Below are 20,645 nucleotides of genomic sequence, written 5' to 3' on the forward strand. Positions count from 1 at the left end.
AGAAAGGTTTACATGATGTCTTCTTTCTCAGGGCTTTATGAACTTTCATTTTCACCATTCCCCACCATTCCCCAAGCAATTATCAAAAGGAACAAGTAAGAGTGAGAGATAGTCTTCACAAGGATTATTTAAGGGAACATTTGGAGCACACATTGGAGAATAATTTCAGCACTTTGTTGCTTCCTTATTTATGTATTTAATTTGTATCCCATATTTATCATTTTTACAAACAACTCAAGACAGCAAAGCAAACACCTTCTTCCTCCTATTTTTCCCCACAATAACAATCCTGTGAAGTGGGTTGGGCTGAGAGAGAGTGGCATAAGGTTACCCAGGTGGCTTTCATAGCTAAGGCAGGACTTGAACTCACAGTCTCCAGCTTTCTCAGCTGGTGCTTTAACCACTAGATCAGACTGGTTCTTCTTTCTTCCAAACCAGCAGTTAGTAATCTCAGTTCTTATTCTTATTCCTTCAGTGTGTCTCTAAAAAAAATCATTTGTCCCTGCAAGGGTCTGTTAATAGAAAGTCTAGCTTGAAAATAAAGCTAATGGAGTATGTACTGAAGTACCCATGCACAAGGATATGGTAAATTGGCCTGTCTGGTTTCCTTAAAAGGGGTTCCTTAAGATCTTTTCCCACAGTTACACCCTTGTACACTCTTGAAGAGATTGATAAACTCTTTGATATTACTACAACTACTCTTATACTCAGGGAAGAAGAAAATTCTCCTTTATAAATTTATCCATCTATTAACAATATGTGTGAAAAACTAAAGTCCCATACAGAATGAAGATGCTGATTTGAACAGTTTTTTATTGTTATTCAGATTAAGAAACTAATGAGAGTTTAAGACATTGAGAAAAAGAGAAATACCAAGAATTCTCCAAGCAGAAATATACATCCAGATACATGCAACAAGTATAACAAAACCTGCTTCAAGATACACTGACATCAAACCCCCCAAAAACTCAGCAAAATGATCCTAATGCTGCCAGTCCACAGAGCCAGAAAAGTTGGGGACCGCTGGTTTAGAGCTATCATTTCTTGGGATGAAAGAATAATGGACTATTTTCAAGTTAAACTTCAAAAAATCCAATTGAACTTCTTCATAGGCCACAGTCCAGGATTGAATTTGGTGTCTTTTCTGATGACTTTGATCAATAGAAAAATATAACAGAAAAGCAAAGGTCAAATGTTAGTCCTGATGACTATACAGATATAAACATGCAGCTTTCTTGGCAACAGTAAAGTACCTCTTCTGAAATGGTCTTCCTCAAATATATATTTCACCTTCCAGTATATCTATAACTTTAATATTCCTAGTAGTCTCCCATTTAAGTATTAACCAGATCTGATGCTTTACTTAGTTTAGTTAGTTTTTGAGCTTAGAAGAAAGTCACCTGCTATCTAAAAAAGCCACTAGTATTTATATCTCAGTCTGGAGAAAAATAAACCTGTTTATCTTTCTAATATCTAATATTTCTATCTATCTATCAATCTATCATCTATCTACCTATCTATCTATCATCTATCTATCTATTCAATTTACATGGCCGCTTGTTCACTTACAGCAACTCTAAGTGGCTTACAACCAATAAAAATATAGGAAATTTCCTAATATAGGAAATTTAAAAAAATACTATGCGTGTACTGTTACTGAATCCTCCTTCCATCCTATACTAAAATTCCATATTTGTTAAAAACAGCATCAGCATAAATTACTGAGGTTAGAAATTTATTTGCATTAAGAAAATAAAATACAAAATATGTAATATTTTAACTTTATGAATAAAATGAAAAATTATGAAAAAAATAAAAGAATATATATATTTTAAAGGGAAGAAATTGATTTGTATAATGAAAAGGAAAGGAAGAACATTGCTTCACTACATCTTTAGATTGCTACTGATCTTGGCTGATACCAGGTAACTCTAAATCATTTTAAGAAAATTCTTGCCAGTCTGGAATGCTTATCAATGCCATAACAAGTAGATATTCAGCTCAGATTGCTGGCTGCTATGACCTCCCATTGGACAGTTTCCCTTGTACAGTGCCCTCTCAACTTTCTGTGCCAGAAAAGCAACTGTGAAATTATTCTGATGGAAGATCTTAATGTATTCTTTAAAAAATAATAATGCTGTTTACAAAACTAAAGTATGAAAAAGGACATATATAACCACAGAGCAACCAATTTTAAAATATACCGTACTTTTTAGGCTTTTTCAGAACTTTCGCAGTGTTTCTCAACCTCAGCAATTTTAAGATGTGTGGACTTCAACTCTCAGAATTCTCCAGCCAGCATGCTGGCTGATATAATAGTGTCCCGATAGCATAAAGGTTGTAACATCTATCTGATCTGTTGAAAGTCATTGGTTCCAAGCAAGGCAAAATTATCCCTATTTTTGTTGTTAATTACTATTTTTGCTTTCCCTAAACTACTTATTTTTTAAAGCCAGATTGCTTGTTCATCATTTCATCTTTTTATTGTCACATGAGGAAAGGCTCACTGTAGCTCTCTAATAGCCCTAATAAATAAAAATTGCAAATCACCTAGCACAATATTTATCTGGAGACACAATGCACTGGTGAACTGATTATAAGACAAAACACAAACAGATGAAAAGTGGGAAGCACAGAGAGTAAAAAATAATGATTTTTAAAAAATTCTGCTGGGTTTTGAACCAGTGACCTTCTACAAGTCAATCAACTATTACAACTGCTATGCTAGCTGAAGCTGTTGCAGAGATTATCAACACAAACCTGGAAAACAGAGAAAGAGGTTGTTCTTAATCATGCCCCAGGATGGCAGCTGTTGAACTGTGGGAGGGGGTGTTCTTGTTACTGCAAGAATAGCCAATTAATTCAGGAGTTACCTAGAAGAAAGTAAGCAGAGAAACTAGTTAACTCACACTTCCAGAAATTACAAGTTTACCAGAGCAGCAAAACAGGTAAAATGGCCTGTGGCGTGAGTAGAGAATAATGTTATCTGTTGTCTGGGTAACAGAAATGTTGGTAGCTTGTTCTTTAAATGTGGTAACCTTGCAATGGGGATATGTTCAGAAACAGGACAGAAAAAAATTGAAGATTGAAACAATTTGCAACTTGAAATATGGCTATAAAGAAATGCTGTGTGTTTTATAAAATACTGTTTTAACTGCAGAATTTAGGGAAAATGTATTAGAAAATAATTCCCTGTTGCTGCCAACTTTTAATTTGTTGCTAATAATAATCCCAGAGCAAGAGAAATGGAATTTATTTCTGACAAAACATACTACTGTTTCCAAAATTTCCATGGCAATTTATCCCCTGAATGCACGGATTTGACTGATGTTTTCAACATGCAGTATATTATGAATGAAGGAGAGGTTTGAGGAAGGAAGAATACCTTGTGTGACACATTTTATTTTAATGCTGTTCAGTGTATTTGTTTTTTTCTGTTAATTAGTTAAGTAATTAGATGTAAGAAATAAATAAATAAAATCCTTAAAGATTTTAATACTTGGACAGGTCCATAACAAGAGTCGTAGTCCCTTGGATATTTGAACCCCTAAGGTATTGAAGATATTAAAATCAGTGACTTACATTGTACCTAGAAAGGACTTAGCATACAGCCTACATTTTTTAACAATATGATATACTCCTTGTTAGTGATCCAGCTGACACATTATGCAGCAACTGCAGGTTATTGTATTCACACAGAGTGTGGTACAGCAGCCTGACTATGATATAAGAAAGGCATGCATAATGATCAGGTCAGAACACTTACAGCAAACAAACTGTATGAAATTGAACCGACATACTCCTTGCCTCTACATCAAAAATAGCTGAAGATTGCTCTTGCAGAGTTAATTTCATCTTATCCATTACTCCAAATAATAATATGTTTTCCGTACATATTAAACAATATAAGGAACAAAATGAAACCCCCGTTGAAAATTAAAAGCCAAAGGCAGATGTGCTGAGTGCTAATTCCCGAGGGTCATGTTCTGGATATGGACTGACCAAAAGAATTGGAAGCTTTGCAAAACAATATCCCCAAGGCTTAAACCTACTAGATAATTTAAGAAGATATAGTAATTGATGTTACTGAAAGCAGAAGTTAGATCTAGAAAAACACAACTTTTCTAGCACAAATATCTTTTCAGGGCAACAAATCTCTTCTTAGTTCCATTTCCAAAGAAAAGCTTTGGAATGCCCCTGGAATTTCTTGGCTGCATATTCTTAATCACCTCACAGTAATTTTTGAGATGATCATGTACTTTCTCAGTTGTTCTTAGTTCTCAGTTCTGCTCAGTTCTCAGAAATTGCTAATAACTTCCTTTTACTGGGAAGGTTATATCCTTTCCATAAGGAAGCATTTACACGATCACTTTATTTAAGGCCAATTGCACGTGCATGTACACACACATCAACACCCAAGAGTACTTTAAGCCCTAAGTCTATGAGAAGAATTGCTGGAGGGTGAGGAGGAAAAGTTGAAATAATAATGTAGAGTGGTGGATTAAGTATTGATTATGGAGAGGGACAGGTCCCCTACGTTGAGCTCTGAAAAGAAAAGGCAGGACAATAAATACTCTACTTTTGTCTATCTTTTAGAGGAATCTTAGCACCCATTCCATTGTAGACTGGCCAACCTATCCACCCAGTATACTTTGGAAAGGGAACAAAAATGGTTGTCTTAACCTTTTTTCTCACATTTTATATGGTCCCAGACAGTAGTCAATCATTCTTTTTCAGAGGTTAAAATTACTTCAGCTTCTTCTAGCTAGAAGGCCTGCCTACCAGCAAAGAAGGGAAAGAAAAAAATTTAAAGGAAGCCCTCAGAACCTGTGCCTATCCCAAGTGAGCCTTCATCAAATCCCAAAAAAAGACCCAGCAGGAGCTCCTCCATTACAGGCAAAGAAGAAAACAATAAATGAAACAATGTAGTTATTCCATACATTGCAGGAATATCGGAAAAGCTCAGGAGGATCTTCAGCCAACACAACATATGTGCACACTTCAAACCCAAGAATACAGTAAGGCAGAAGCTTGTCCACTCCAAGAACAAAATACCTAGACACAAACTGAGCAACGTGGTTTGAACGAGGAGTCAAAGTGGCCATCTGTGTCAAAATTGAACAGCCCTCTCTCAACAGAGGGGGAGGAATACGACATCATCTATCTCCAGTCTACAACACAGTCCTTTCAGCAGTTCCAAGAAAGCTGCACACCCATTTGTACTACACAGGTGAACCTGAGGATACAGATAAACTTCCAGATGGCATCAATGACTCTCTAAAAAAATGCAAATGACCAGCTGTCTGCAAGGAATATAAATCCTTCCATTCCCCACCATCCACTCAGAGCTGAAAACGCTTCTTGAATGAAAAGTGAAACATCTTTAAAGAAAAACAAGAAAGTGCAGTTGCCTCGTGAAAAAACATATTTGGGACAACTATGACCTGGATGACTGAGAGTACCATAGACACTTCTGCTAGCTATTTCACATCTTTTTAATTTGACATGAAGTATGTTGAAGAGGGACCTTTCCTGGTATTTTCCTAAGAATGTAGCATTTATTTTCAGTAGTAAAAAGGAATGAGAGAGAGAAAGCACTGTCATTAGAGAAGCATGCATAATTCTTATTATTTTCTTTGACTTACAAATGTGGGTAGCCATATTATTACTGGTCTCAGATATGAATATTAAATGTATAGTGGCAGTGGCAGTGTAACATTAAATAGGGTTTCTTCATTTCTGCTACAATATCTGTACAAGGAGACATGTAAAGTTCACAAATATTGATCAGGTGGAAATGCTTATATCTATCACCCTGTTCCATTGTAGAGTAAATAATATACTAGTACAGAAAAGAAGTAAAGAAATATTATGCTTAAGAAATATAGGAATGGGATAAAAAGAAAGGAAACACAAATTGTTAACTATGCTTCTCCATACCTTTATTTTCTTATTAGACCATCAATGCTTCCATTATATTCTTATTTTATTACTTTATTCTTATCACTCTTTTTTGAGGGTCTCCTTAATTCTATTTAGCTCTCTAAATTTTCTTAGTCTTCCTCATAAGCCATTTACTCTTTTTTATATTTATGCTGCAATTCCATCATCATTCTATGTCTCTAAACCAGTTTGGTCCAGTTCATTCATAGCTTATTTATTCTTTGCATTATCTCTTCTTATTTTACCGCACACCAGTATTCCATCCACGTTACATTCAGTCTACATTCATGTTTCTCACAACATACAGTACACTACTTTCTTTTCCGTATAATAAAATGGATGGAAGCACACTTTTATACACAACTATTTTAAATTCTTCTGAGAAACATTTATTACTTACAGTACAGACCATATACTACTATCCATCTTTTACTTGCAGTGGCAGATCTTAAAATTTCTCTGTCTGTATTCTCCATATTTAGTAAAATAAAAAATATTTTTCCAGACACACAAATTTATCTACTTGTTGTCATTTATGCATAACTTGCAGTTGTTTGCTCCATTTCTTCTGTCAAACACAATTACTTTAGGCTCTAATATATTAATTTTCAGTTCCATGTTTCCCATTTTATCATGCAACATAATGTTTTCTGCTAATCATTCCGTTTTTCACCGTGCAATACAATCCCAACTGAATGCAAAAATACATGTGCGGTTCACATCGTCAACCAACACACTTATAATTTCACCACCTTCCCTGTGTACAGGATGTTATCCACATAAATAGATTAAGCAGCAAAAGGGCTTCACGTATCCTTGTCTTACTCTTTGCTTTGAGCTAAACCATTCACTAAACATTTCATTTATTGTCATGTCTATATTACTTGTCTCTGTTATTGTTCTTTTCACACAGGCAATTTTTAACTATACATTTATCCAAATGTTTCCATCATTCTATTCAACCAAAGTATTTTTATGTGTTAAAAAACTTACAATATTTTTTTCTTGCATGTTTATATTTTGCAGCAATTTCAAAGAACAAAAATATGTTCTGCATGTTTCTCTTTGTCAAAGGGAGATAATACCAGCTTTCTTCCAATTGCCAGTCACAAATGCATTCTTCACATACACATTAAACAAACAGCACAACCACTCCACATTTTATTAAATTCTCAAAGGGCACTATCTAGCTTTACAATTTTTCAACATTCTGACATCGTACATGACTTTATTTTCACTCATTTTTTTCTTGGGCATTAAATGTACAAGGTTTTTTTAATTCTTTTGTCCAATATATCCCTGTCTTTCACATAGAAACTTTAAAGTATTTCTTCCATCATTCCCTTACTTCAATTTCATTCCAAATTTTATTTTGAATCTCATTCATTCTGTTGGAAATTCCCTGATTATCCCTCTGAACATTATTCTCAGGGTTTTTCTTATTTCCATCAACGTCATTCTGCATTTCCTCTGCTTCTTTCAACTGTTCCTTGCTCTCTTTGACAATTCTTTGTAACTGTCTTTTTCTTTCCCTGTACATGATGCAACATATTTCTCTCATCCTCTTTTTTTTGCAGCAATTATTCTCTTTTGTGCAATTCTTCTTATCCACAATGTCTTCAACATAACATTTAACAAGCATGCTTTTTCATACTTTCCACTAACAACCATGATTCTATTAACACACTTCATTCATTTCCATTTTTTTCTATGAACCTCTTGACACCGCCCAAAATATATTCAGTACCTCTCATCACTTTTGTATTACTAATTCTGTCAGCCTTTCATCACAATCAGATGAACTATGATTTTAGATTAGGGTCATTATTTTGTTATGTACATATTAACAGACTTGTAATCAAACAACTTATATAAAATAAACAGACCTTTTTCTAAAAACAAATATATTAATCGTTCTCATTCACTTCTGGATTTCCAAATGGCCCAACTGCTTTTTCTATATCATTCATTTTATTTCCACCCATACATGTCATTTAATAAATACTTTTACATAGATTACATTCATTCAGAATGTTGCACAGGTTTTGTAAAAATTCATGTCTGATTTTTCCATTATCACCATTCACTGGAATGTAACACGCAGCTATTATCAACCTAGGGATTTCTACTTTCCTCCAGATCATTACAACATACTTTATGACATACATTTAGAGCCTTCATTCAAAATTAAACCTAGAACTCATCTTTCCTGCATCTATTCATCAGTGCCACTCAACAATTCAGACCACCTTTATTCTAGCTTTTGCTTTTTTCTTTGTTTCATAGATAGAAACATAACTCATCTATATTTCTTGTTTTCATTTCATTTACACTTTTACTGTTTACTGCTCTATTCAAAGTATCAGTTTTCCATTTGAAGCATATGGACCCATGGATTGACCTTTGTACCTCTTCATGACTTTCATGTAATATTTTTAGTAATACAGAGATGTAGAGTATGTTACTGGCCTTAATCAAACTGATATCATTTGGAGCATTCCCAGGTATTCTATGAAAATGAAGATCTCCAATAGATAGATTACCTTTTAAGACAATATACTATTTCTTATTTCACCACCTACTAGGCTTCCTAGAATCAGCTGTAGTCAGGGGGTATCAAAATTGAATGAATAAATAATGTAATTAGTATATGCAGGATGCACAAATTCATATTTAAATAATTTACATAAATGATTGAAAACATGATTATTTGAAAAAAAATGCTTGCCTCATTATGAATTTACTAAAATTTATGGGACAGACTTTCTCATCTACACATGAGAAAGGGGCATCTCCTGAATCACACCCATGTTAAAGAATGAACTCATTCAGAAATTGCATTTGGCCTAATCCTCTCCAAAAGCAAAAAAAAAACCCAATCAGCATGTAATTGTTTTTTATTATTATTATTGTTTTAATAATTAATTATTCTTGGAATTATTAAGTCAGTGTTGATTCCAGGTGACTATCAGGACTAGTCCATATAGTTGTCTTGCCAATTTTGGGGGGGGGGAGGGAATGGTTTGCCATTCTTCTTTCTACAGTAAGGGGAATTGATTGGTCCAAAGTCACCTGGCTGACTTCATACCTAAGGCATGACTAGAACTCAGAATTTTCCGGACATCAAAATCTGCAAATAGCATACTAGTTTTAAACTTCTGGTTCCTATATCTACAATAGGAATCATGCTTTAATCATAGTCTACATCTTACAGATTTTGATTCCCTTCCCTACAGGCACCTCTGAACATATATATTATTTATTAATATTCCAAATTGCCAAATTTAGTGATTAATTCATAAATTGCACCTAAAAGTGAAATCTTATAGAACACAATATAGGTCAATATAAATATATCTTAGATAGCATGATTCAATTTATTCTAAATTTTAGAATATCTTACTGAAAGCTCTGTCATTTTGTCTATTAAATTTTAGAGTTACATCTTTTTGCCTCTCCTTCCATTTACAACATTGCTTTTAAATTTATGGTATCTTTCACACAGCCAAATTAAGTGCATTAAAATACATCCCATCTAACTAGAAATACAGAGCAATTAAAATCAATCAAAGTTCCTAGAATGGTACTTGATAGTTTAAAGCACAAGTGAATATGTACTGTATAGCAATGATTTCTGGGGGAAGGGCTAGCACAGATCTAGGATTAAGCTCTCTATCAGAATATCTATGGAGATTCTCAGTCAAGGAAGCCCTCAGAATGTGTAGTTATCCCAACTGGGCCTTCATTAAATCCCCAAAAAGACCCAGCAGGAGCTCCTCCATAACAGACAAAGAAGAAAACAATAAATGAAGCAATGTTGTCTTTTCATGGAAGGATTTATATTCCTTGCAGACAGCTGGTCATTTGAATTCTTTTAAAGAGTCATTGAGCCACTGCAGGAATATCTGAAAAGCTCAGGAGGTTTTTCAACCAATACAACATACATTTTTAAACACAAGAATACACCTAGACACAAACTGAGCAACATGATATACACAGTACAGTGCAGTGAGACATGTGTAGATCTGTACATTGGAGAAACAAAACAACCACTTTTTATGAATGGCACAAAATAGGAGAACAAACCCATCAGGACAAGATTCAGCAGTCCATCTGTATTTAAAAGACAAAGGCCACTCTTTTGAAGACAGCAAAGTGCTCATTTTGGACAGAGAAGACTGCTGGTTTGAACGAAGGGTCAAAGAGGCCATCTATGTCAAAACTGAACAGCCCTTTCTTAACAGAGGGGGAGAGATACACATTATCCATCTCTGTCTGCAACACAGTCCTTTCAGCAGTCTCAAGACGGCTCCACATCCATTTGCACTACACAGGTGAACCTGAGGATACAGATAAACCTGCAGTGGCTCAATGACTCTTTAAAAGAATTCAAATGACCAGCTGTCTGCAAGGAATATAAATCCTTCCATTCCCCACCATCCAGTCAAAGCTGAAGAAGCTTCTTGAATGAGAAGTGAAACATCTTCCAAGAAAAACAAGAATGTCCAGTTGCCTCTTGAAAAGCACTTTTGGGAATCTCTATCAGAATATGTTTACCGGCCTAATTTGCTATGGTAGTATAATAGTATAAGGAGATGCTAATGAGGTTAACTGCATCTTTCATGGTTCCCCTTGTGTCTATAGTGCATGCATTTTTTAAATTGCCATTTCCAGTAGATTGACTCCAACACTTCTATCACTGCTATTTTTTTCTCTTCCTGTTTTTTTATTTATTTTTTTATATATTCTATTTTATTAAACAGTATATATTACCTTCTTTTATATTTTCTTGATATTCTAGTATGAAAAAATATTGTCAGTAAGTATGTTTAAAAGAGTAGCATTTGTTTATTTTACACACACACTTTGCAAGATAAATTTACACACACACATTGCAAGACAAGGATTGAAAGAGAGAAAGTGAGGGACTTCCAGTTTGGTTCGCGGCATCCCTAGTCGCACGGTGAGACTCGTCTCCACGTCGGCTAGCCTTCCCTCTGCCAGTAGACCCTTATGTGGGTCAAAAGTCACCCTGAAGGGTGCGACTTCTGTCGAGGAGGCTCTGCTTGACTGAGGAGGAGCAGCGGCTCCTCCAGCTGACTGAGCTATCTCTGAGGGCTGACAGAGAAGAAGATCGGCCAGGAAAATGGCCGATAACCCTGCTGCTTCAAATGGCAAGTCAAAGAACATCTAAGCTGTAAGAATCCCCATGGTGAATCCAGGTGAGATTTTTCTTTGCTACTCTCTCTATTTTATTTTGTTTTTTGTACCTGTAAGAACCTTGTTGGAATTATTTCCCTGGCTTGAAAAGGCAGCTTCTACATTCTTTGGGAAGAAAGGCATTGTATAAAAATGGAACAAAATTTTAAAGACTATATTTTATTTTTATATTTTTTGGGGTACAGAAATTTTTTTTACCCTCTCTTTCTAAGAACTGTACTATCATCTTATGCTGGAAGATTATTTCTTTTTTCACATTATACTTTAAAAGATAGAAAAAAGGAAATGGTGTCTGGAAAAGATCTTTTTTAATCTACTGAGGACATCTAGTGGTGAACATTTAATACTGCAACTTCTGGTTACTTTTGAAGATGGAACAGACCTGACCCTCAAAACATTTTTGAAGAGAAAAGATAAGCTGTGCAGCTGTGGGAACTGTGGAGGTGGATATTGCCTAATTTATATTAAATAAATATTAAAAAAGAAAAAAAAGACTCTTTTTAATCACTATCAAAATGGAGAAATCCCAGTCACAATTAAACTGTAAACTTATATTGGAAAAGATTTATGAGGCTACTGCAGAAATATGTGCTACAATGAAAGAGTTTACTACAGAACTAAGATCCAGAAATTTCACTTCAAACGTTCAAATGGATGTCCAGTCTACATCTGACTATTGTATGAATCAAAACATACTAGAAGAGGAATCAACAGAGATAAAATAGGAACTTATTCTATCTTATAAACTTTCCATCTGCAACTTAGAGGAACAGAAGAAGCAAAGACTGAGATTTCAAACTACAAAGCAATGATGCTTCAAGGAGGAGAGAAACAGATGTCTAATGTAAAGGATGGGATTCCTTCCTTTCAAAGGCTACTGCAAGCAACAAAAATAGATCTACTGGCTGAAAGGGAAGCTTGCTTATGGAAACCTGCCTGGCACAGAAAAAAAGCCAGAATCAGACTGAAAAGAGAAATTTAAAATTGTGTAATGGATTAAAAGGCAATGTTGGGTTTATGGATTGTTTTAGGGATTATGATTTAGAGTTAGAAGCAAGAAATAAATACACACACACACACACACACACACACACACACACATATATATATATATATATATGGGTGATTTTTAGAATAGGTATTTTAAATAGATTAAGAATGTACTTTTTGGAATAATAGATTTATTTTGATAAAAATTATGTATTGGAATTGAAAAAATATTGATTTTTTAGATTGGGATGGTTTCAATAATTAATGGAGTGATTTAAATTAGTAAGATGAACTTTTTGTACAATAACATAGATATGATAAGGCATGATAATCAATTGGATGAAATTTGAACTTTGTGTAATGAATTGAAATGAGTTAAGGTTTAACATTATTTTGTTAATACAAAGAGATTGATTGACTGTGAGATTATATATGTATAGGGTAGATTAATATTTTATTTTAACTAGGATATCTATTGTGTAGTGAAAGAAGAAATAAATGAGATTGGTGATAAAATGAGGGATGAGAGAGATTAAGAATTAGAATACATCTGGAAGGGATACCTGAATTGATAATATGTTGATTTAAAGTTAAATTTGATTATGGTAATTGTAAACTGATAAAGTTTTAAAACAGGTTTAGTAGTAATAGAAAGTTAATTTAGAAATGGAATATTTTAAACGTATTATGTTATTTGAGGGAAATAGAGAGGGGACAGTGAATGTATTGAGTTGAGTTGTTTATATATGTTTTTACTTTTGAATGTCTGATTACCCAAACACCATGGTGTGTCCTCAGTACCTTTTCTGAAGAATTAAAAAACCAATAATATATGTTTAAAAAAAAAGGAAAGAGAGAAAGTGGAGATAAAAAATATATATAGGCTTTATTCCTTGGGTATGTATTGGGATTGCTACCCACAATTAAACAACACAACAGCTTTTAAAAGAACATTTCAGACTTAACAAACCCAACATTTTAGCTAGTAGTGTACTGATTTATGCCACATCATCTAAAGAAATAATGCAGTATTCCCTGGAGAATTGCAGTCAGTCTGGGACCTGAATAGTCACTCCGATTTGCTCAATAAGAATTCTTCATTCAGTTAAAAATGAGAAGAAGAAGAAAAAAAGGAAGACAGAACCATCAGTAGTAGAATTGTAAAATATTTCATTTCCAAATTGAACTATTAGCTTTCCATTCTTAAAAGATTTTGGACAAAGACAAATAGCTTTGTATCAGAGACATATACAGTAGCCTGAGTATTGGGCCATATTCAGAGCTCTGAACACCATCGTTACAATCATAAATCACCCATACTTGGATAACTTTTCAGTTTCACTTCAGTATACGCTTCACCAACTGCGGACATCAAGATATCCACATTGCTTTTATAATGTTTCTTTTCTTTCTGTCTCCAAATATAATGAAGCAAGAGATCACTTTCGGGTGAGAAAATGAGGGGTAGTCTTTAACAGAGAAGACTGCTTCAGTTTGTCTGTGTTACAGAATTAATGAGCAATGGAGTGGCATCAAGATCTTTGCCAGCACTAACATCATCAATTACTGCCTGAGTAGCAATAAGAAAAGCTTGTTGGCAAATTTAAGTTTGGACATTGTAGGAAATAAAACAGAATAGTCTTAACAGAAAATATCATGCTGTGAGCCTATGACTGAGCTTCAGCTTCCATTGTAAGGGGAAAAAAATCTCATCAGGAGGCTGTCTAAATGTTATTTGTTGCACAAAATCTGTCCTTGTTAACTGAGCAGCATCACTCCTCTTCTCAGCCAATTATCACCTAATTAATGGTTGACCTGCAATGTTTCAAATCCTGAATCATTTTTAATCCTTATTCTTTACATATCGCATAGACTGACAATGGCTTTGGTTATTTCAATTACTCTACATATATAATTCACTATAATTTTGTGGTAAGTTAAAGCAGCTTTATCCTGAGTTTCATTCCATTTGCCATTAGATTTGCATGATTGAAGGTTTTTTTAAAAAAAAATATTACTTATTTCAATTTTAAGACCCCCTGACTATACAGTGATTCTAGGCAGCTTACAATTTAACCATTTACATTTTAAAAGGGAACAGCAAATATCAATGAAAATATGGCAGAAGACAGAATGAAAAAATTAAAGGAGCCCAACCCCATCCAAGCTTGGGAGAAGAATGATTTGTGGAAAGCCAAAAAGATGGGAGCAATACAGATCTCTTAGGACCGTGGTAGCAAACCTATGGCATGCGTGCCACAGGTGGCACGCAGAGCCCTCTCTGTGGGCACATACACCATTGCCCCAGTCCTAGGCCTTCAGCTGGGTTTTATAAAACCTTTTTGCTTTAGGTCTCCGCTGCCGTGTGCAAAAAAAAAAAGATTCAATCAATCAATCAATTTCACCTTCTCACGGGAAAAAAAAGATCTCGCAAATTTGGAATTGATTGATTGAACTTTTTAGTCCCAGTCTGCCGTTACCACTGCAGCCACCCTCAACCAATTGGCCACACCCACCCAATGGGCCATGCCCACCCAGCACTCAATGATACATAAGTAGATTTTGGGTTGCAGTTTGGGCACTCGGTCTCTAAAAGGTTTGCCATCACTGTCCTAGGAGATATTATCCACAGGGCAGGAGCCATCACCAAGAAGGTACACTTTGTGGCTCTGTTGAATTGGTGAGAGCCAGAGTTTGCATACTCTGGGAAGAAACATATAGTTGCCCCATGGGTAACCACACCCTGTTCCATACAAAGATTTTTAGGTGAGAATCAGTACTTTGAATTACATCCAAAACCAACTGGCAACCCATGTAGTTTTTCAAGCAGTGGAGACATGCATGCATACATATATATGATCGGCTGTAGCTTCTGTTTAGTTTTCCTCAGTGATATCATGCAGAGCACATTATATTAATTCTAGTTGAGAGGTAACCAAGTCCAAAGAGCCTAATTCAGGAATGAATACTATTGTCACACAAGGTGAACAAGCAGATTGTACCCAAGAAGTAGAAACCCATTAGAGACTAAAGATAAAATTACTTGGTCTTGTTAGGATTTAGCCTCTTCCTCCCCATTCAGACTATGCCAGTACCAAGTTAGGATTTCAATATAATTACTTAGTTGATCCAGGATTGAGATGTATAAGTGATATGATCAATATATTAATGATAACTGATCCCAAATCTACAGATGGTCTCACCCAGTTTTATGTAGATGTTAAACAAAAAGAGAGAGAACTGAGATCCTCCTATGGCACCACACACCAACCCACCACCACTACATTGATGTAGTCCCTTCCATCCATCCCATATGCTGCTCTACAGGACTCCCAAGAACAAGATTTTACTAAGATATCATTATGCTTTCTTAGACCTCTCTATTATCCAACCCAGGAGATAATCTTAGCTGTGTTTTCCACATGGATATCTACATAGATACATACATGTATGACTCAACCTATGTTTTTCTATATTTGGTGAGTATATGTGCATCATAATACCTTTGCTATATGGAAAGTTTCTCCTGATTTCCCAATGTTCCCTGCTTTCCATAGACTTCTATTGGGCATACTATAAAACCTCTAGCATCATTCTGCTGTTGCTGTGATTTTTCTTTGTGAATGAACAAGGAATGTATGGTCATTCCACATGCATTCCATCTGCAGTAAAATTACATTAAATATATACTACAAATTTCATGGTTGTGCTTTTCTTGCCATGACAGACGAGAAACTGATGAAGATTATGCTTTGAAGACATTGTTTACAAATTGTCATTAACTTATACTATTTCTACTTATGGAAAGATTAAAAAATACAATATATAGGTAGGATGAAGCATATTTATGATATTCAAGGATAGAGAATGCAATATCCCCATGTTTTGAGACATGTTGCCTCTTATACTTCATTGGTTCATCTTCTTTAAAAAGACTTAAGACCATTTGTTCTACACAGTATATTCACATTGGCACTATATGTGATATAGTCACATTGCTGACATGTTTTATTATTTTATTTCTGTTTCTGTTGATTTTGTATTTGACTGAACTATCTTCTGCTTCATGCTTTCCCTTCCCCACAGCGTAGCTATACACATGAAATTATGCAATTCTTTCGCAGCAGCAAATAGAAAAGATAGCTTAGTGCCGGAGATTAAGGAAAATTGGGTGTCTAGAAATAACTCTATGCAAAAATCCTTGTATTTATAGAACAGCTATTTGAATATTATATTGTTGAACATGTCATTATGCAAAATATAAGAGATATGATCTCTTAGAACAGACTGACAAACTAACATGACTTCATAACAAATTAAACTGGCAACATTCTCACACAGTCAACCTAACCAGTAAATATATATAAGTAATATGAATAATGTATGCATTGTGAAATATGAAGATAAATACAGGTTAATAATATCTGCACAAATATAGTCATGAATAGCCACATTCAACATCAAAAAATATTAAGCATTGAGTCAGACTACAGCAGGTCATATAAAATAAATGACTACCAACTGGACAAGTCCACCCTTAGAAACCTAATAATTTGGACTTCAGAGAATTGAATTCAGATGAGATAATTTACTGAGCAAGAGCAAATGTTTCATCTTATAATAAAAAGGATTCTGAAATAACAATGTAACTAATTGTAAGTATAAAGGCAAGTCTCTTATAAACCAATTTAACTGCTAGTGATTTTGTGCACATCAATGTAGTTTTCTTGACAATATGAAAGTATTTTGCTAATGCCTCTTTCCAGGATAATAGTACTTTGTTTTTATCTTTAATTACACAGTCTATTCTACAAACAATTCTGATATTGTGTCCTGTTTATACTAACCACGTCTAATTCTCATTTTTTTCAACTAACCATGTCTAATTCTCATTTTTTTCAACCCTGTCTACCGGAATGTTTTGCATTCCGGTAGACAGATATGAGGATGGACTCCAGCAGAAATCCAAAAGCTCGGAAGACTAAACCGCTGATCCCAGTGACCAACACAGATTGGATCCAGAAAAGGCTAGGCATAGCCTGTTACCTATAGTACTGAGAAGTGACCAACTTAGATAGATGAAAAGTCAGCAATTGTAATCAAACATTAGTGCAATGTTAAAGAACATATGTGTATTAAAATCTTACATTTGATTTAGAGTATGTTCTTTATCATTTATGACTGTATTATCACAAATCTAATCAATTCATTGTGGAATCCTTGGGGCTGTCCGAGCTCGGTTGTTTTCTTGCAGATGTTTCATTATCCAAATAGGTAATAAAATGTCTGCAAGAAACCAATCAAACTCAGGGAGCACCAAGGAACTCACAGTTCAACCCTGAGACACAAATATCTTCTTATATTGGCAATTCTTTGTTGATTACCAAGAAAAGGCAAACGGCAGGATGCATATATCATCCTTAACACAACATGAATTTCTGTCAGGATTAAAGTAGGAATTGTCTACCATATACCCTAGAAGGATGAAATAAGACAATATTAGGCATAAAACTTACAATTTATTTAAAATACAAATATTAGCATGTCCAAGACTAAACATTAAAAGATTAAATAATAAAAAAAATAGCAAGAGGCTTGTGAGTTCGATTCAAGATAGTGGCAGATATTTCTCACTCACACACACAAAGAGAAAATATTTGCTGTGAGCTCCATGTAGGCGTCAGAAAGGACATCCAGCCAGTAAACGCTCTTCTCCATTCAGTCGCCCTGACTTCACCCGATACAAGGGATTACACTATATTATATCACTAATCTAAAAGAATTCTCTTGATTTCTTTTCCAATTCTTGCAATAACAAATCTAGCAAGTAAAAACAGGAGTGAATGAATTTGTTAATCTTCCAAGGGGTCTAGAGAAATTTGGATTTTTTAAAACTTTTATTGAAAAAAATTAGAATTAATTATAATAATGCATTTTGATTAAACATTTTTTATGGGAACCAGAATTATTTTGTCTCCCATATGTCTAACTGAGATTAGAGACTATATGATTTAAATTGGACACTAAGGAGAGGAATAAAGATTTCAGGCAAACAAAACCTGCCTTTGGTTTTGATTAGAATTGGGGTTTACAAAATGACATAAAACACTACAATATTTGAAATATTAAAGAAGATCTTCAAAGAATTAGAACCAGAAATTAGATACCACAATATCAATAATATCAGTAATGATGTCTGCTCCCATGGACAAATTTTGTTTAAAGGATGTCAATGAAGTAGTGACAAATGAGAAATACATTTTGCCTGATGCAGAAATAATGGAAATATTGAATTAATAGAAATATTGAATTTAAAAAAATGTGTTTTACAAAACAGAGAAGGTATTTAAAATGAAAATATAAGTGACCAGTCAATTGAATAATCCAGATAAGGATTCTTTACTGGATATACAAAAGAAGCTGACTGAAGTTTTAAAAATTTAAGGGGAAATACAAATGATAAACCAAGGAAATGTCCTGGAGAATGTCTTTTCATTGGATTTACAAAATTAGGTTGTTTACACCTCCAAGAAGCATATGGGATGGGGTAAACAACAATTGAAGAGAGATCAAATACTATGGCAATAGTTGAGTAAAGATTAACATTTTCAGAAGCAAAAAGAAGGAATATAAAATTGGTTAAAAATAACAGAATAGCAGAATAACAGAGTTGAAAGGCAACTTGGAGGTCTTCTAATCCAACTCCCTACTGAAGAGAGATAATAATAATATACATTTTTGTGAAGTTCTGGCAAACTTTGGTATACTTTTTGCTGATAACAGGATTGAATAATCAGTCTTATGGACTTGCTTATAGATAAAAGATAGATTAACGGGAAGAAAATATATGATTGTAATATTTTAGGAGCTTGAAGAGCTAAAGTTGTTTACACTTGTAATGAAGATTGGAAGTCCCCTATTTATATATTTATTTTAGGTTTTTTATTTTTCTTTTCTCTTTCTTCCTTTTTTACTTGTTTTTCTTTGTACTTTTTATTCCCTTTGTGTACTTATCTTTCTTTCTGAGTTTAGCTTGTATTAGTTTTTATTACAATAATTGAAATCTTTAATAAAAATTATGTCTGTGCATGTGTGGGTGTATGCATACATTTGTCATATTGCCTTAGTAGTATAAACTAAAAAAATTAGACAATATCCTTCAGTAAGATTAATAACCAAATATGTTGAACAATTTAGTTTTCTCAGTTATCTTAAAGTCTTTTCCATGAAAGCAATCATTAATTTTCCAGTGTCACAATTTTTTTAAAAAACTTACAAACTTCCAGTTCATTTTTATGCCTCCCCTGTTGATTTTGCTGATGAAATTTAGCAGCAAACTGCCAAATAACAAGAGCAACTTGATATTTTGAGTGGGGGGGAATGTTAAGCTTCTTATAAATTTAATAAACTTATTTTACAAATATATATATATATCCACTTGACATTCCAAACATGTTTAGATGACTGTAGTCTTCAGAGGCTCTTAAAAAAAGAATGCATTTATTTTTTAAAATTTACCGACCGCTCACTTCCAGGAGATTCTGGGCAGTACACAAAACTAAAAAAGACATATAATCTACCAAAAAATATTAAATCAACAGGGAGACCAAACTAAAATATGCTAATAACAAAATATACAAAATAGGGGCCATTAAACAAATAACAAACATTCCACTTCAGAAGGTAAATATGGATTTAATGTGCAGTTGAAACAGCTGTTGTCCCCTCAAAACCTGAAGACAGAAAAGGACCCTATTTGCTTCATCCAGCCCATGTTGCACTGGGCAAAAAATGACAGATTCCAAATTGCTTTTCCTACAAGTTATGCCCTAAAGCTGAAAAGAAACTGGAAACTGCATTTATACCAGCAATCAATCCATCTAGTTCAGAATTTCAAAGTGTGATCTTTTATAGCCCTGTTTGGAAGTGCTAGGTACTGAATCCATTAGCTTTTTCCTGTATTATGAATACAAGCACCATTCATTACAATGGAAATATATTTAAAGTCCGTCGCACTCAGATATAATTTCAAATAAATGTACTAAATAACAGATACAATTTTTGTTCATGAGCATAAATATTGCCACAGTATCAAAGTACTTTTTGTTATAGAAAAATCCAAACTTGGAAGTCTCTTTAAAAATAGTTCCAAAGGGTAGAATCCTATGTCAAAATAATAAAACTTTTTCTCACAATGTAGACAGGGAAAGGGGAGACCAATATACTCTACAATGATCCTTTTGGAGACTGACCTGTTTGACTTGATTGAACTGGCCCAATTCCATTATTTATTTAGAGTCAATAACTTTCTCCCAAAGAAACCCCACCAACCCCTTTATTCCTTTTTTCAGAAGCCTTCTTAGTTAATAGCATTTCTCTGCATTTTTAGTTTTAATTGTAGGAGCAAAATAGAATCAGGAGAGGAGTGTGTTTGTCAGAGGAACAGACTACCTAATTAATAAAATGGTACTTAACTTGAGAATCACAGTATT

At 34.1% G+C, this 20,645-nt stretch overlaps 1 long non-coding RNA gene across 1 annotated transcript in view; it reads right to left on the reverse strand.

The window, feature by feature from the left end:
- Nucleotides 1–746: 746 nt before the first annotated feature.
- LOC120299894 overlaps nucleotides 747–20,645 on the reverse strand; it is a 67,366-nt gene continuing 47,467 nt past the window's right edge. The window contains exons 3-4 of the long non-coding RNA XR_005554497.1: nucleotides 2,761–2,873; nucleotides 747–1,151 (exon numbers count right to left, since the gene is read on the reverse strand). This is a non-coding gene — a long non-coding RNA (uncharacterized LOC120299894). The remainder of the gene's footprint in view (nucleotides 1,152–2,760; nucleotides 2,874–20,645) is intronic.

Source organism: Crotalus tigris, unplaced genomic scaffold, assembly GCF_016545835.1.
Source record: "Crotalus tigris isolate CLP2741 ecotype Arizona unplaced genomic scaffold, ASM1654583v1 scf7180000024319.607755, whole genome shotgun sequence".
In the NCBI taxonomy this organism is placed as follows: Eukaryota; Metazoa; Chordata; class Lepidosauria; order Squamata; family Viperidae; genus Crotalus; species Crotalus tigris.